General features: G+C 35.9%; 1 long non-coding RNA gene across 29 annotated transcripts in view; it reads right to left on the reverse strand.

The window, feature by feature from the left end:
* Positions 1-2,690: 2,690 nt before the first annotated feature.
* Positions 2,691-16,220, reverse strand: part of LOC139358577 (uncharacterized) — a 102,809-nt gene continuing 89,279 nt past the window's right edge. For 22 of the 29 annotated variants that reach the window (XR_011613765.1, XR_011613762.1, XR_011613747.1 and 19 more), the window contains one exon: positions 7,051-7,815. This is a non-coding gene — a long non-coding RNA (uncharacterized lncRNA). The other 7 variants (XR_011613754.1, XR_011613752.1, XR_011613740.1 and 4 more) reach the window with 4 other exon arrangements.

The raw sequence follows: 16,220 nt of genomic DNA on the forward strand, positions 1-16,220 counted from the left end.
ATTCTCTACTCTCTATTGTCTCTTGAGAAATCATTATTTTGCATTGAGTCAAAGTAATTAGTAAGACTAATTGTGGAGGGCATTCAAAATAGAAAAACAGCAGCAGTCCCTAGGATGATATTTTATTTATGAATGATCCCTCATTTGTAACTTCTCCTTCAGCTAGGTGTTTTTCAATATAAAAATACCTTTTCAGCACCAGTTCAATTTGTGAAACGAAATGTGAAATTCAGGCATATATGTAATTTTTATGCATAAAATATTCCATGCTTTTTTCTGTTAATTAAGTAGGTATGTTTAACATGAGACATATCCTCTTAATAAATTTTTAACTGCACAATACAATCTTGTTAACTATAGGTGCTCTGTTGACAGCATACCTCCAGAACTTATTCATCTGTTATAACTGAATTTTATACCCATTGAATAGCAACCCCCATTTCCCCTCCTTCCAGGCCCTGGCAACCAGTATTCTACTCTGTTTCTAGGAGTTTAACTATTTTAGATACCTTATGTAAGTGCAATCAGGCATTATTCAAACACACTTTCAATTAGTAATGACTATAATTCTGATAGTTTAAATAAGAGAAAGCAAACATCACTACTACTAGCTTTTGGGGGAAAAGATTACAAATGGGGATGTTGTGATAAAAGCGTACAATATTTTTTACATTCAGGCACTTAGATCCATGTTCAAACTTTGCCACCTACACATGTATAGCACATTGGAATATGTGCTACAGTGTGCCATTTATAAAGACTGAAAATAACATTTTATAAAACATTATTATTTATTTTGCAACCTCATGAGTTTTGGCTTCAAAAATACCTGAATTACATAGCATAATCCTAGTGATGGAGAACAGATCAGTGGCTGCCAAGGGTTAGGGTTGGTTGGAAGATGTGATTAGTGCGGAATAACCTGAAAACATGTTACACTTTCTTTGTGGTGATAGAGCTGTTCTGCATCCAGATTACGGTAATGGTTACATAAATCCACACTTCATAGATCTATACACACATCACACATGCACTCACACACACCTACACAAGAGTACATGTAAAATCCTTCAAAATATGAATAGGGTCTGAACCTGAGTTAATAGTATAGAAACAATGTCAATTTCCTGACTTTGGCAATGTACTAGGTTAAGTTAGATGTAATCATTGGGAAAAGCTGGCTGAAAATAACACGGTCATTCCTTTTAGTATTTTTTAACTTCTGAGTTGAGTCGAATTATTTAAAAATAATAGGTATTAAACAAAAAATCTAAAAGTTCTAAAATCAAAACCCTTATGAATTTGAACATATTATTTGATTTATTTTATAGACCTCAATTTCTTTCACCTGTAAAAATGGAATAAAAGTACAATTCCTATTTCATTATTGTCATGCTCAAATCATAGCATTTATGTAAGTGCACAGTACTGTGTCTGGCAGAACAACAATGCTTAGACACTGAGTTCCCCACTTATTTTGTGACTATTGGTTTATAGATGGTTTTAAAGTTCCTAAGTGGAAGTTTGTTTAAAAAGAGGCAGTCAAAATAAATGGCAATGTCTCAGAGCATCATCTGAACAAGAAAGGAAGGTGTTATTAGCAATTTTTAAAAGTTGCTGTACAATTTGTCATATTTCATTGTGTTCCTTAATGACAAATATGTCCAAGATTATATTGGGAGATGCCATTTTCTGTACCTTATCCCCAGATTTCGGAATGATACTTATTACAGCTTTCTGCATTTCAACAAATAGTGGCACTACTTTTAACTAGACTGAAGTCTTTTGTTTTTCTTTTGTATCACTTCCTGGACATTTGTAAATTCACAGGATGTCTTCCTCAAATCACAAAATGCCTATCTTCTAATTCAGTTGGGAGGTCACACTGGACCCTCTTGTCAGATATTGCTTTAATTCTGGAGTCATATGGATAGTGCCTGAGTTAGTGGTATAGCTGAATATCATGCAAATGTGGAAGAAGTCTATTGAATCAATACCATTTTATACATGGAAATAAGCAAATAGTTGTAAATAATATGGAACAATAAAAATCTTTCTAGTAAACCAATGTTCATGCTTTTCAATTGTCTTGCTAAAAAAACATTGCTTCTTTAGCAAGATGTTATATACCATGATGGAAAATATTGTGTGCTGGAAATACAGAAAATAACAAACTTTGGGTCTTGGCTTAGGTTATCAGTTACCCAGCCTTAAACAAAAGATATATCCCCAGTGAAATTCAGCTTTTAAAATCAGAAAAGAAAGAAAATAAGCCTTGTTAACCATGAAATATGATGCGAAAATTAGATAACATTTAACTGGACTTATAAAATACTTTTTTCAAGAAACAATAAGAAAATGACCTGAAATAGTATGTGTTTATTCATAAGTAAAATGATTGCTAATTCACTTTACAAGAGTCTACTTGTATTAATGGTTATCCTTGCATATTAAGTCTTACAATCCTATTAATAATTGCTCACCTACAAATGACATTTATCAAGGGATCAAAGTCTTCATGTACCACATAAAATGCTTATTATAACAAAGTAAACCAGCTGTGTGTCTTTGATCACTGCATCAATAGCTCGCTATTTTACCTTCTGTTTCTGTTCCATTCTGCTAGTCAAGGGTTTTCATAAGAAAATGAACAGCTAGTAACACATTTGATGTGCCACTCTGATGAACTTCAGAATGCTTAATATCATCTTGTTTAATTTCATGTTTCAAAAAGCTTCTCAATTGCAGGATCAGTTACTTTCAATCTCCACATCAGTCAGTCCAGATGGTTCTCATGATTTGCTAAGGAGAGCTGCAAATTGAACTTTTTGAACCCATGATGCATATTGTGTTAATCCTTGATGTGGAAGGGTCCTTCTGCAGAATAAGTGGAACTGAAAAAGGTGTTTACATTCACAAACAGAATATTAGTTAAGGAATAAAAGGGAATCTTTAAAGTATTAAACCCAGATGAACACTGAAAAATACAGTCGTCAGAAAAATCAAGTCATTTCACTTCTGTATTCATTGCTGAAATAAGAACATCATTTCACTTCTAATTTGAATTTTAAGATTAAAAACACTTTAGAATTGTTTTGTATTGCAGAATAATCTGTAACTTGTTCTGTAAACACTTCATTGCTAGGCGAAAACTGTGAGCTATATTTGTTTGTGTATGATACCATTCCTTTATGGTCAATTTTTCCTGAACTCACAGGTAGAATATATGTTCTTTTTATTTTTATTTTTATTTTTTTTGAGACAAAGTCTGGCTCTGTCACCCAGGCTGGAGTGCAGTGGCGCGATATCGGCTCACTGCAACCTCCACTTTCCCGGGTTCACACCATTCTCCTGCCTCAGCCTCCCGAGTAGCTGGGGCTACAGGCGCCGCCATCACCCCCGGCTAATTTTTTTGCAGTTTTAGTAGAGACGGGGTTTCACCGTGTTCGCCAGGATGTTCTCGATCTCCTCACCCTGTGATGCGCCCGCCTCGGCCTCCCAAAGTGCTGGGATTACAGGCGTGAGCCACCGCGCCCGGTCGTAGAATATATTTTCATTTGAATAATTTAAGAAGTAATGTCACCAATATGGATAGAACAGTAATTTCACTTTTGATACTAATTTAATTAAGAAGGTGATTTTTAGGCTGGGCGCGGTGGCTCACGCCTGTAATCCCAGCACTTGGGGAGGCCGAGACGGGCGGATCACAGGGTCAGGAGATCGAGAACATCCTGGCGAACACGGTGAAACCCCGTCTCTACTAAAAATACAAAAAACTAGCCGGGCGAGGTGGCGGGCGCCTGTGGTCCCAGCTACTCGGGAGGCTGAGGCAGGAGAATGTCGTGAACCCGGGAGGCGGAGCTTGCAGTGAGTGGAGATTGCGCCACTGCACTCCAGCCTGGGCCACAGAGCGAGACTCTGTCTCAAAAAAAAAAAAAAAAAAAAAAAAAGTGATTTTCAGCAATATCCATTTCTATTTGGTTGTGTTTTTATCTATTTCAATTATTTTCTATATTGGAAGTAATTACAAATTTTAATTTTTTTACAGCCCTCATATCTTTTACTTTAAAAAATTTAATGTTTAATGAATTTGGAGGGAGGGCCAACCTTCATTCTTACATTTATTTATACATTTAATGGGAAAGGAGTACTATTCTCCTGAATGTTCAAACAAGCAATGGAAATTCGCCAGAGAGAAATAATTTAAAATCTTCATCACATTGTATTGAAATTTCTTCGTTTCTTTTTTTCCACTAGATCTTACTGAAGATGCATTGCCCATAGATGTTCTTCATTAATTTAAGCAATATTTTCAGGGAAGTTATTCTGGGAATATGCCTGTAGGACTGAACTGGTCTTTGAATTATGGATAATATTTGGAGAGCTGGAGAGGAGAGTGAAGGGCACTATACAGGTGGGCAAACATCTTGAAATTTTCAAACTCTGTGTAATTATTTTACATGTAACTACCTGGGCATGACCAACAGGTATAAGAATAGCATCTGTTGGTTGCTAAATTTTTAGGTAATGTCCAACAGGTACCAATAGATGCCACTGACGATCTTTTGTGAAGTTCCCCCTAAGAGTCATAACTGGTGAACATAGTTCATCCATGGGGAACACGGACTATAACTCACTGATGGATGTAGGAAGGAATGTACCTAGCATTTTTGGAAAAAATGTGAATAAATCCACCTGATCAATGTGGTGGGTTCTTCTAGAAAATAGAAAAAAATGGGGTTAGGCTAAGTAATGTGGAGATTTAAGAAGATAGATCTGGGGTGACAGAATATTAGATACAACAAAGGCAGTTCCTTCAACTTCACCAAGTTTTTCCTGTCAGTTGTGCTGGTGTCTATCAAATTGCATGTGACCGCTTACTTTCATTATGGCAAATGCATCTTCAGAAACATTATAACTAAGATAACTTTTCCAATAGAGTGCAAAATGTCCATCTCTAGAAAGGTTTACTCAGAGAACTCCAGCAATGCAATGCCACATACATGCAGCATTATGATCTTTAGTTTGATTCTCCTTCCCTTAACCCTGATTAGGACTCTATAGTCAAGGAAGTTGAATGGAGAGGGAATTTGAAAACTCAGGCTGTGTTTGTTAAAAGGGTTTTATGATGTCTTCACTTTGAGTAAATATACAGGCTATTGTATCTTCCTCCCTCCCTCCCTCCCTCCCTCCCTCCCTCCCTCCCTTCCTTCTCTCCCTTCTTTCCTTCCGTCCGGAATTATTTTTGAGAAACGCTGTGATGTGTCGATTGAGAGCACATCCTCTGGAGCTGGTTATTGGATTAAAATCATAACCCTTCCTCCTATTAACTATGTGACCTTGAACAAGCTACTAGGCTATAAATTAGGAATAATAATGGCATCAATATGATCCTGCTATAGATTGAATTATATGAGTTAATGTATGTGAAGCATTTTTATACGGTAAGAATTGGATGAAAGGTAGTTACTATTTTATTTATCGAACATTTAGCATTTTTTAGCTTTTTATTTTGAAAAGATCACAGATCCATAGGAAGTTTCAAATACAAAGGTCTCATGTACCATTCTACACAGTTTCTTCCAAGAGTTACATCTTGTATAATGTAGTACAATATCAAGACCAGGCATTGGCATTGGTACAATGTGAATACATAGGTCTATGTCAATTTTATCATGTGTTCATTAATGTGACCATTATTACAATTGAGTTACAGAACTCTTCCATCACTAAAAGTGTCTTCCTCACATTTTATAGTCATATTCATCTCACATTCCTCTACAATCACTAACCTCTGGAAATAACTAATCTGTTTTCTATATGTATATTTTATTAAAGTTATATACATGAAGTAATATACTATGTGTCCTTTTGATATTGGCTTTTTTCACTAAGCACAATGCCCTTCCGATCTATGCAAGTGATTGCATGTGTCAAAAGTATATTCTTTATTTCTGGGTAGTATTTCATCATATGGATATACCACAGTTTACTCAACCATTCACCTGTCCAACATTTTGAATGGCAAGAATATGGGAATAAAGTTAAACAGATATGACTTAAGTGTTATCCTGATCATTTCTGATTTTGCTTCTAATGTTGTTCTGACCCTGCTAAATCTCAGTACCATCTCATGTTCAATACTCAATTAGATGCTATACATTGATATATATATTTACATATGTGTATATGTGATGTATAATAAAATGTGGGAGGAAGGAAGACCTATGCTCTCAAGGAAAGAAAAACATAAATGTTATTTTCCCACAGTTTTGTATATGTCATAGCCCCTAGGTAATTTGAATTTTTAAAATGTGTAATTAAAAAATATCAAATATGTTAAACTAAATTAAAATACCACATAAAACAAGTTTCCTTTCAAACTTTGACTCTTTGCAGCTGGAGTGAAAAGCATTTGTGAGTCTCTGTGAAGATGTTCATATAATATTTTGGCCCTTCCTGAACGGATAAAATTAATAATAATGATACAATAATGTAATATCCATGTATATTTTTATTTTACAACAACTTTTTTTTCCACTTTTTTTTTTTTTTTTTTTTGAGGCGGAGTCTCGCTCTGTCGCCCAGGCTGGAGTGCAGTGGCGCGATCTCGGCTCACTGCAAGCTCCGCCTCCCGGGTTCCCGCCATTCTCCTGCCTCAGCCTCCCGAGTAGCTGGGACTACAGGCGCCGCCACCACGCCCGGCTAATTTTTTTGTATTTTTAGTGGAGACGGGGTTTCATTGTGTTAGCCAGGATGGTCTCGATCTCCTGACCTCGTGATCCGCCCGTCTCGGCCTCCCAAAGTGCTGGGATTACAGGCTTGAGCCACCGCGCCCGGCCTTTTTTTTCCACTTTTTAAATGCCTGCTGTGTATCAGGGGCTTGGGAAGGTGATGTATATGTATCCTATTTGATATATTTATTTTTAATTGATACTAAATTGATAAAAATAATTTTATCTTAAAACATTTTTCCTAATTCAAAGTAGAAAAATGCCTTTAAAAAGTGCTTATATTTTGAAAAGTATATATAAAAATAATTCAGAAGTATAAAGCAAACAACTGTAAGTTTATTAATAACCTGCATTCTCATGAATATTCATTATGGGCTAAATATATCCCTTGTGTACATTATAGGACTTTCTTCAAAGATAAATAAAATGTATATTCATGGAAATAAAATCAATTTTGTTCCGGAGAATGGTTCATATTCTCAGAGTAGCTATTTAGAAATATCATACTATAGGCTGGGTGAAGTTGCTCATGCCTGTAATCCCAGCACTTTGGGAGGCCAAAGCTGGCAGATCACCTGAGGTCAGGAGATCAAGACCAGCCTGGCCAACATGATGAAACCCTGTCTCTACTGAAAATACAAAAATTAGCCAGGCATGGTAGTGTGCACCTGTAGTCCCAGCTATATAAATATGTATACTTACATTCTCAACAATCCACTGGGCATCGAGCTAGAGCTGTGTTTAATGCAAAATATGGCCATGTGAGAAATACGGGCACTGAAGTGGAAAATATTTTTGCATTCTTCTGTGCCAGCATTGCCCATTTCTGTCAAGCTGCACATGCATGTGTCCACAATGGGAGCAATATTTACAAGCTGCATTTTCAATAATTCCAGAGAATGACTATCTACTCTTCCACTGAAGAGAATTCCCCTTGGCACCCCTGCTTGTCATTCAGTCCTGCTGGTTCATTGGTTCTATTGTGTATCCTGCAGAGTGATACTTTGCAGCATCTTTGCCTCTTGTAGCTGAAGTGGAGTCATCCATCATTGTGATCACAGGAACTGAGGCCCTTATGGACCTGGAGTAAATTATGAAGCTATGAGGAAAGTGATCATTTTTGCAGAAACAGCTATTTTATGTTCCTGTTTTCTATACTATCCTTTCTTTCTTGTCTGGGATAATGAAAGAGTAAAAGCCACAGGACCAGTTTTTGTCCTTTTGATTCATGCTGAAGGAAGAAAATACAATCAATAAAAATGTACTTAACAAGCCTAAGATTGACTGGTCTTTTTCTGTTTATTTTGAATTTCAGATGTACTTCTCTGTTGACCTGCTGTTAATGCTGTGTAGCTGTGGATTTCCCAGATTTAAGTGTGTTATAAATAGATAAACTTCACCACATGGGACGATTTACACTAACTGATTTGAGATCCAGGCTGGGCATGACAAAGAAGTTGTCAATTACCTTTAGTGAATTTCAGTCATGTAGAGCCAAACTAAATAACTCATTATTTTCATACCCTTTCATCTCTCCCCTTCTCCTGCAGTGAAAGCATCAATTAATACCTGAAAATACAACCTAAATTCATAAGTTACTCCAAAATTTATATTTGCTGTATGTAATTTACATGTCTTTATTTTATCCTAGTGGATTTAGAATCAGTTTAACATTCATAATACGGTAAAATATGTTTAGGTAACTTATAGAAAAGTGACTTCCCTGATACAATTTTTAAAATTAAAATGAAGATTAAATAATACAATTTAAATAATGCTAATACATAACCAAGTGAACTGAATATTTTTTCTTCCGTCAGTTATTCTACAGTTACACAGTTTGATCTTGTAAAACCTGTCAGTACTGGTCTGCTTTGTCATTATTATACATTCATTGGCTATGTTCTAATAGATGAGTATTATACTATTATGAACACTTACTACTCCTTTCATACAATTTTTATATCTAAGAAGTGAATATTTGCTTTATTAGAGAAGGCTAAATAGCTTCACTTTAAAGACTGATTTTCTTTAACATAAATAATATGATGACTCCTCCATATGGTTACTTTGACATGGCTCTAATAGCAGAATTATGTCACATATAAATCAACAAACTAGATAATGGAATCTAAATATTTTAAATTTGGAAGGTACATTGCTTTTTACAGACAATAAGATTTTAAGGCAACAGTCTAATTAAATTCTGCATACTGGAAAGAGACTAACCCTAGGTTACATCTGGTTGCTGTATATGAAAGACAAATATTTAAGGAAAATGCAACTAGCATTATTGAAACAAATATTTACCTTTTATTTAGATTGACCACACACATACTTTTTTGTACCATAGCTAATGAATGTTTATACAAAGTGCCAACATACATAGTGGTAGTAAAGTATAATGAAAATAAATGTTGGAAAAGAAATTAAACTTTCTTTGTATGGGAACAGTGTTTTTTATATGAAGCATAGCAAAGCAAGATAATCCTACTATGTTTAAATGCGAATTTTATTGAGACAAATCAAAGGCAATGAAAAGGTAGACATAGTAGTTTTATTCTATTTTAAACTACTTTATTGGCTACAGCTGCTGTTTTTCAATGAAGCCAGTCTCTTATACTTCATTGTCAGCAGCCTGTATCCAGTCAATCTTTCACTAAGAAACAGAAAGTTCACTACCCTGAGGAATCCTTCCATCACTTTGCTTTAACCACTTAGCAAAATAATGAAAGGGCCACTCTGTGTTAAGAAAAATTGCATTTCTATATTATTAGTTAAAAGTTTAAAATTGTGGTGCTTAGAAATATAGGACCTACAGGAGCGCTAACTAAACAAAGATGGTTCTTGAAACACTCTTACATGTTGCATTTGTCATTTTCAGTTGTGCCAAGACTGTGCATCCAGTGGTAGCCTAGATGGAATACTTCTAAAAATTTCTAGAATTAGCCTAAGTTCAGACGCTAGATAGACCAAGATTCTAGGATTTCACATGTCCTTGCAATGAAATATTGAGACTCCCATTTCAAAGATAGATTTATAGGTGTATATGTAACACAGGTTCCTCAAATTTCACAGGAATATCCAAAATAGATTAAATTCATATGGTATTCTATATGAGACAGAAAACAGCATTGGATGTACTACCTTTGTGTGTCTGCTTTTACTAAAGGCTAAGTTGCATAATCCATAGTTTGTGGCCTCTGGTGCTTAGTAAGTGTTTTTACTGTTTTTTTGCAAGATAGTTTGAAGATCTACAGCATAATTTAAAAACAATTTATGTAATTGACAGAGCAAGAGATTCACATGTCATATCTTAAACAGTCATCTGACTGACATGCACCCTAACATGACTAAACCTTTCCAGTAGTGCATTAATTTGCTGCATGAAGAAATAATAAAATTCATTGTTGAACTACTTGGAACTAGGGAGGAACGTTAGTCTAATTCTTGTTGTACATAAATTTCAAATGTGTGGATTGCAAAGTACTTCACCTTAATTAGATAATATAGTATAATTAAGTCACTGGTTTTGAGCCTTTTCATTCACTTGGAAAACAATTTCCACATATAAACTAACATAGCTAATCAAAAAGTTAAAGAAATTTGAGAGAAAATACACATAATGTCCACATCAGAAGCAACTAAAAAGTGCTCAACATTGTCTGACTCTACTATTTCCTGTTCAGAATTTGGAAGTTTCACTTGGTAGGTTTCTATGTTCAGTATCTTTATATTGAAGCACAAATGTTCTGATACAAATGACAGGAGCATGCATTCCATCAACTCGAAGTTTTCTCACAAAATAGCCCTTAACTGCTACAAAACTTGATTTTCATATTCCAAAGAGGAACCCCGTTCTCTATTTGATGAACACCGGGATTACTGTTCCATAGGAAGGCAATCATTATGGTGCCTTTGGCACCAGCGACTGATTTTCCCCATTTACATGTTCCTACATATTGTTAATCCTTCCCTTGTGTACTGAAAAGGCATCTAGCATTAATCAGTAGCGAAGTGAATATCTTCTATTTGCTTCAAAGATATGTTTAAGGCCCCATTTCTCTGATGTAGAAAATGCATGATTATTCATTTCTAAAGCCAGTTGTGTAATTTACCTATGGTTGTTTTTCAAAATCGAAACATTGAAATACATAAAACCCAAGGTAGGAAAAGAAAATTAACTTTTAGATAGCTGTATAATAGCAAAGGATTTTCACTTTCTGCAAGTTGAAGTGATGCTTAATAAAACATAATTTTTGCAAGAATTGGTGTATTTTATCAGACATATACTCTATCCAGCTTGTTTTTGTATTTTATATAATCACCAAAAATAAAATTACAAAACGCTTGTCAGAATGGGATTTTTACTGGGATCCTGGACAACAATGACATAAAAATACAATGTCAGAAGTGTAAGAATATCTCTAGGACATCTACAAATGATGCGGAAATTTCCAAATACCCTGTGACCAATGGCATGCCCAGAAAAGTTCTCCTTTTGATCTAAGTAAATCACAGCGTTTAGAATCCCAGGGTAAACTTCCCCCTGAATATTTCTTGGACTTTTCATGCAGTCTGCTACCTCTAGTACTTTTTATCTGCTTCAACCCTAGTGAAATATTGAATAAACATCTCTCAAGAATCAGAGAAATGGTCACCCAGCATTGCCCCAGTTTTAATTTCTGTGCACTGATGTTTGCAACTTATGGAATTGGAACCAATGGTAAGACTTGGTCAACTGTTGTCATTTATTTATACCAGACAGGACTAGAAGGCACAGTGAGAACAGCCAACCGATACATGGAATTTAAAATTTAGCTAAGAAAATCAGATCTGTAACCATGAAGAAATCAAGAGTCTTGTCATGATTCCAGATATGGATGGAGTGTCCACTAAAATTTAAGCTCTATGAGGGCAGTTCTATGCGTTCATAGAATTTAAGTTTTGTGAGAGGAGATATTTTTGTCTGCTTTATTCACTGCCATAACTAGAGTAGAACATAGTTGGCACCCCATAGACATTTGTTGAATAAATGGATGAATCAATAATATATACAACATGAGAACAAAAAGCAGAACAGAGAGTAAAACAGAAGATGATGGCCAAGAAGAAAGATCAGGAACTAGAAGTCAAATCAGTTAGTAAAATATAAATCAAGCAAGCAGTCACACAGACAAGAATAAGAAAACTCCAAAATATGAGAGCAAGATAGTCAATGAAGTACTTGAGCATAATAAAGATGACCTTTTTGGGAGTACTTGTTATGTGTAGCTATTGCTATATGTTACTTCTTTTTGCCCCTCACATTATCCTACTATCATCATGTTACAGAAAGGAATGTAAGTCACAAGAAGACTCCATCCAGTTTAAGGTCTCTATTTCAGAAAGTGGTAAAAATTGCATTTGAATCAGAGCTTCTGTTCCTGAACACTTTGCTATATTGCCTCCATTTGGACTTCCTGAATATAATAAATATTAAATGGAGCCTGGCATTAGAAGCAGAGAAATGGATGCACAACAGTAGGAAGAGAGCTTGATTTCCAGCCAAACATTGAGGCCAGCCAGGAAAATTAATAAATCGGATTACAGTTTGGGCAGACACCAAATCCAAGGCTTAGTTGACCCAGGAATTCATGATGGAACAAGACGTTAGAAGCACATGGTAAGATACGGACAGATTATGAGAGCAGGTTGTTTTTGTCTTTTATGTCACACTTCATCCACTTTAATTTTCTTAGTCCTGTAATTTCCATTTTTTTGAACATTAAACAATTTGTGGGAATCCTCCCTAACTCATTTTATGAGGCCAACATCATCCTGATACCAAAGCCTGGCAGAGACACAACAACAAAAGAGAATTTTAGACCAATATCCCTGATGAACATCGATGCAAAAATCCTCAATAAAATACTGGCAAACTGAATCCAGCAGCACATCAAAAAGCTTATCCACCATGATCAAGTGGGCTTCATCCCTGGGATGCAAGGATGGTTCAACATAGGCAAATCAATAAATGTAATCCAGCATATAAACAGAACCAAAGACAAAAACCTCATGACTATCTCAATAGATGCAGAAAAGGCCATTGACAAAATTCAACAGCCCTTCATACTAAAACTCTCAATAAATTCGATATTGATGGAATGTAACTAAAAATAATAAGAGCTATTTATGACAAACCCACAGCCAATATCATACTGAATGAGCAAAAACTGGAAGCATTCCCTTTGAAATCTGGCACAAGACAGGGACGCCCTGTCTCACCACTCCTATTCAACATAGTGTTGGAAGTTCCGGCTAGGGCAATCAGGCAAGAGAAAGAAATAAAGGGTATTCAGTTAGGAAAAGAAGAAGTCAAATTGTCCCTCTTTGCAGATGACATGATTGTATATTTAGAAAACCCCATCATCTCAGTCCAAAATCTTTAAGCTGATAAGCAACTTCAGCAAAGTCTCAGGATACAAAATCAATGTGCAAAAATCATAAGCATTCTTACACAACAGTAACAAACAAACAGAGAACCAAATCATGAATGAACTTCCATTCACAATTGCTTCAAAGAGAATAAAATACCTAGGAATGCAACTTACAAGGGATGTAAAGGACCTCTTCAAGGAGAAATACAAGAACCACTGCTCGGTGAAATAAAGGAGGACACAAACAAATGGAAGAACATTCCATGCTCATGGATAGGAAGAATCAATATTGTGAAAATGGCCATACTGCCCAAGATAATCTATAGATTCAATGCCATTCCCATTAAGCTACCAATGACTTTCTTCACAGAATTGGAAAAAACTGCTTTAAAGTTCATCTGGAACCAAAAAAGACCCTGCATTGCCAAGACAATCCTAAGTCAAAAGAACAAAGCTGGAGGCATCACGCTACCTGACTTCAAGCTGTACTACAAGGCTACAGTAACCAAAACAGCATGGTACTGGTACCAAAACAGAGATATAGACCAATGGAACACAACAGAGCCCTCAGAAATAATACCACACATCTACAGCCATCTGATCTTTGACAAACCGGACAAAAACAAGAAATGGGGAAAGGATTCCCTATTTAATATATGGTGCTGGGAAAATTGACTAGCCATAAGTAGAAAGCTGAAACTGGATCCTTTCCTTACTCCTTATATGAAAATTAATTCAAGATGGATTAGAGACTTAAATGTTAGACCTAATACCATAAAAACCCCAGAAGAAAACCTAGGGAATACCATTCAGGACATAGACATGGGCAAGGACTTCATGTCTAAAACACCAAAAGCAACAGCAACAAAAGCCATAATTGACAAATGGGATCTAATTAAACTAAGGAGGTTCTGCACAGCAAAAGAAACTACCATCAGAGTGAACAGGCAACCTACAGAAACTTTTTGCAATCTACTCATCTGACAAAGGGCTAATATCCAGAACCTACAAAGAACTCAAACAAATTTACAAGAAAAAAACAACCCCATCAAAAAGTGGGCAAAGGATGTGAACAGACAGTTCTCAAAAGAAGACATTCATACAGCCAACAGACACATGAAAAAATGCTCGTCATCACTGGCCATCAGAGAAATGCAAATCAAAACCACAATGAGATACCATCTCACACCAGTTAGAATGGCAATCATTAAAAAGTCAGGAAACAACAGGTGCTGGAGAGAATGTGGAGAAATAGGAACACTTTTACACTGTTGGTGGGATTGTAAACTGGTTCAACCATTGTGGAAAACAGTACGGTGATTCCTCAAGGATCTAGAACTAGAAATACCATATGACCCAGCCATCCCATTACTGGGTATATACCCAAAGGATTATAAATCATGCTGCTATAAAGACACATACACATGTATGTTTACTGCGGCACTATTCACAATAGCAAAGACTTGGAATCAACCCAAATGTCCATCAGTGACAGACTGGATTAAGAAAATGTGGCACATATACACCATGGAATACTATGTAGCCATAAAAGGGATGAGTTCATGTCCTTTGTAGGGACATGGACGCAGCTGGAAACCATCATTCTCAGCAAACTATCTCAAGAACAGAAAACCAAACACTGCATGTTCTCACTCATAGGTGGGAATTGAACAATGAGATCACTTGGACTCTGGAAGGGGAACATCACACACCGCGGCCTATTATGGGGAGAGAGGAGGGGAGAGGGATGGCATTGGGAGTTATACCTGATGTAAATGACTAGTTGATGGGTGCAGCACACCAACATGGCACCAGTATACATATGTAACAAACCTGCACATTGTGCACATGTACCCTAGAACTTAAAGTATAATTTAAAAAATTAAAATGAATGTATGTAAAATTTTAAAAAAAATTTGTGGATTATCAAATATTAGTATTTACATTTTAGTTCCTGATCTGTTGGTTGATTAAATATATATAACAAAACACTACTAAAATGAGAGTAATTATTTTTCTATGCACTTGTATTTTGTACTTTCTAGGAGCATGTGTGTAATTTTAAAAAGTAAAAAAAAAATATTGAAGACATGTTCTTTACTTAATTGGCATGCCATTGTGAATTTGGATTGTTGAACCATTGGATGCAATTGGACGGCCACAGAAATGTAATCTAAAGAGTCGACTTTAAGCTGCATTAGGGTAACTACCACTCATTAAGTTCTCATTTGTTATCTGCTTGGATATTAATTAGCGCAGGTTTTCTCACCCTTGGCACTGTTGATATTCTGGGTAAGATAATTCTTTGCTGTGGGGAAATGCATTTTAGGATGTTTAGCAGCATCCTGGTTTCTATCTACTAGATGCCAGGAGCAAGCCTTTATAAGAGTGAGGTGCTTAGGGCACAGAATTTAATGTGCTCTTGGATTGTACCTCACCTCACTGTGGTCCCATGTGACAGATAATGTCAAATGTTCCTTTAAGCGATAGAAAAATTCTACTCACTGAACCACTAAGTTAGAGGAATATGAATAGTTTTAGCAACTACATTACAAAATGTATAAATGAAGTCTATAATATAGAAGCTTATTTCTCATTCAAATAATAGTCCAAATATGTATCACTTGCCATGAGAGACTTTTTCCACGTGAACATTCAGAGATCCAGGTTATTTGTGCATTGTGTCTCCAACATATTCTGAGCCCCTTATTTTCTGCTGGTGGACAGGGAAAGAGACAAACGAAAGAGATGCTGTTCTGCTGGTCATTGGAAGGGCAAACACATGACTTGAAAGCTGTATCTCAGATGTATCAGACTTTGGCTCACCATTACCTCAGCTACAGCTCGGTCACATGACTATTCCAAGGAGATCTGCAAAATGTAGTCTAGTTGCGTGCCCAGTATAAAGAAGAAACACATATTTAATGAACAGTTTGTGCACACATCCTAGAGAACATAGAAGCAACGTTTGTGTGAAGAAAGAAAGAAAGAAGGGGACTGGGAAGAAATATGCCTCCTACAACTGGAAATGATTCAAAAGCATGTTGACAGAGAAATGAATAAATAA

The sequence above is a fragment of the Macaca nemestrina genome, chromosome 15 (assembly GCF_043159975.1).
Source record: "Macaca nemestrina isolate mMacNem1 chromosome 15, mMacNem.hap1, whole genome shotgun sequence".
Classification (NCBI taxonomy): domain Eukaryota; kingdom Metazoa; phylum Chordata; class Mammalia; order Primates; family Cercopithecidae; genus Macaca; species Macaca nemestrina.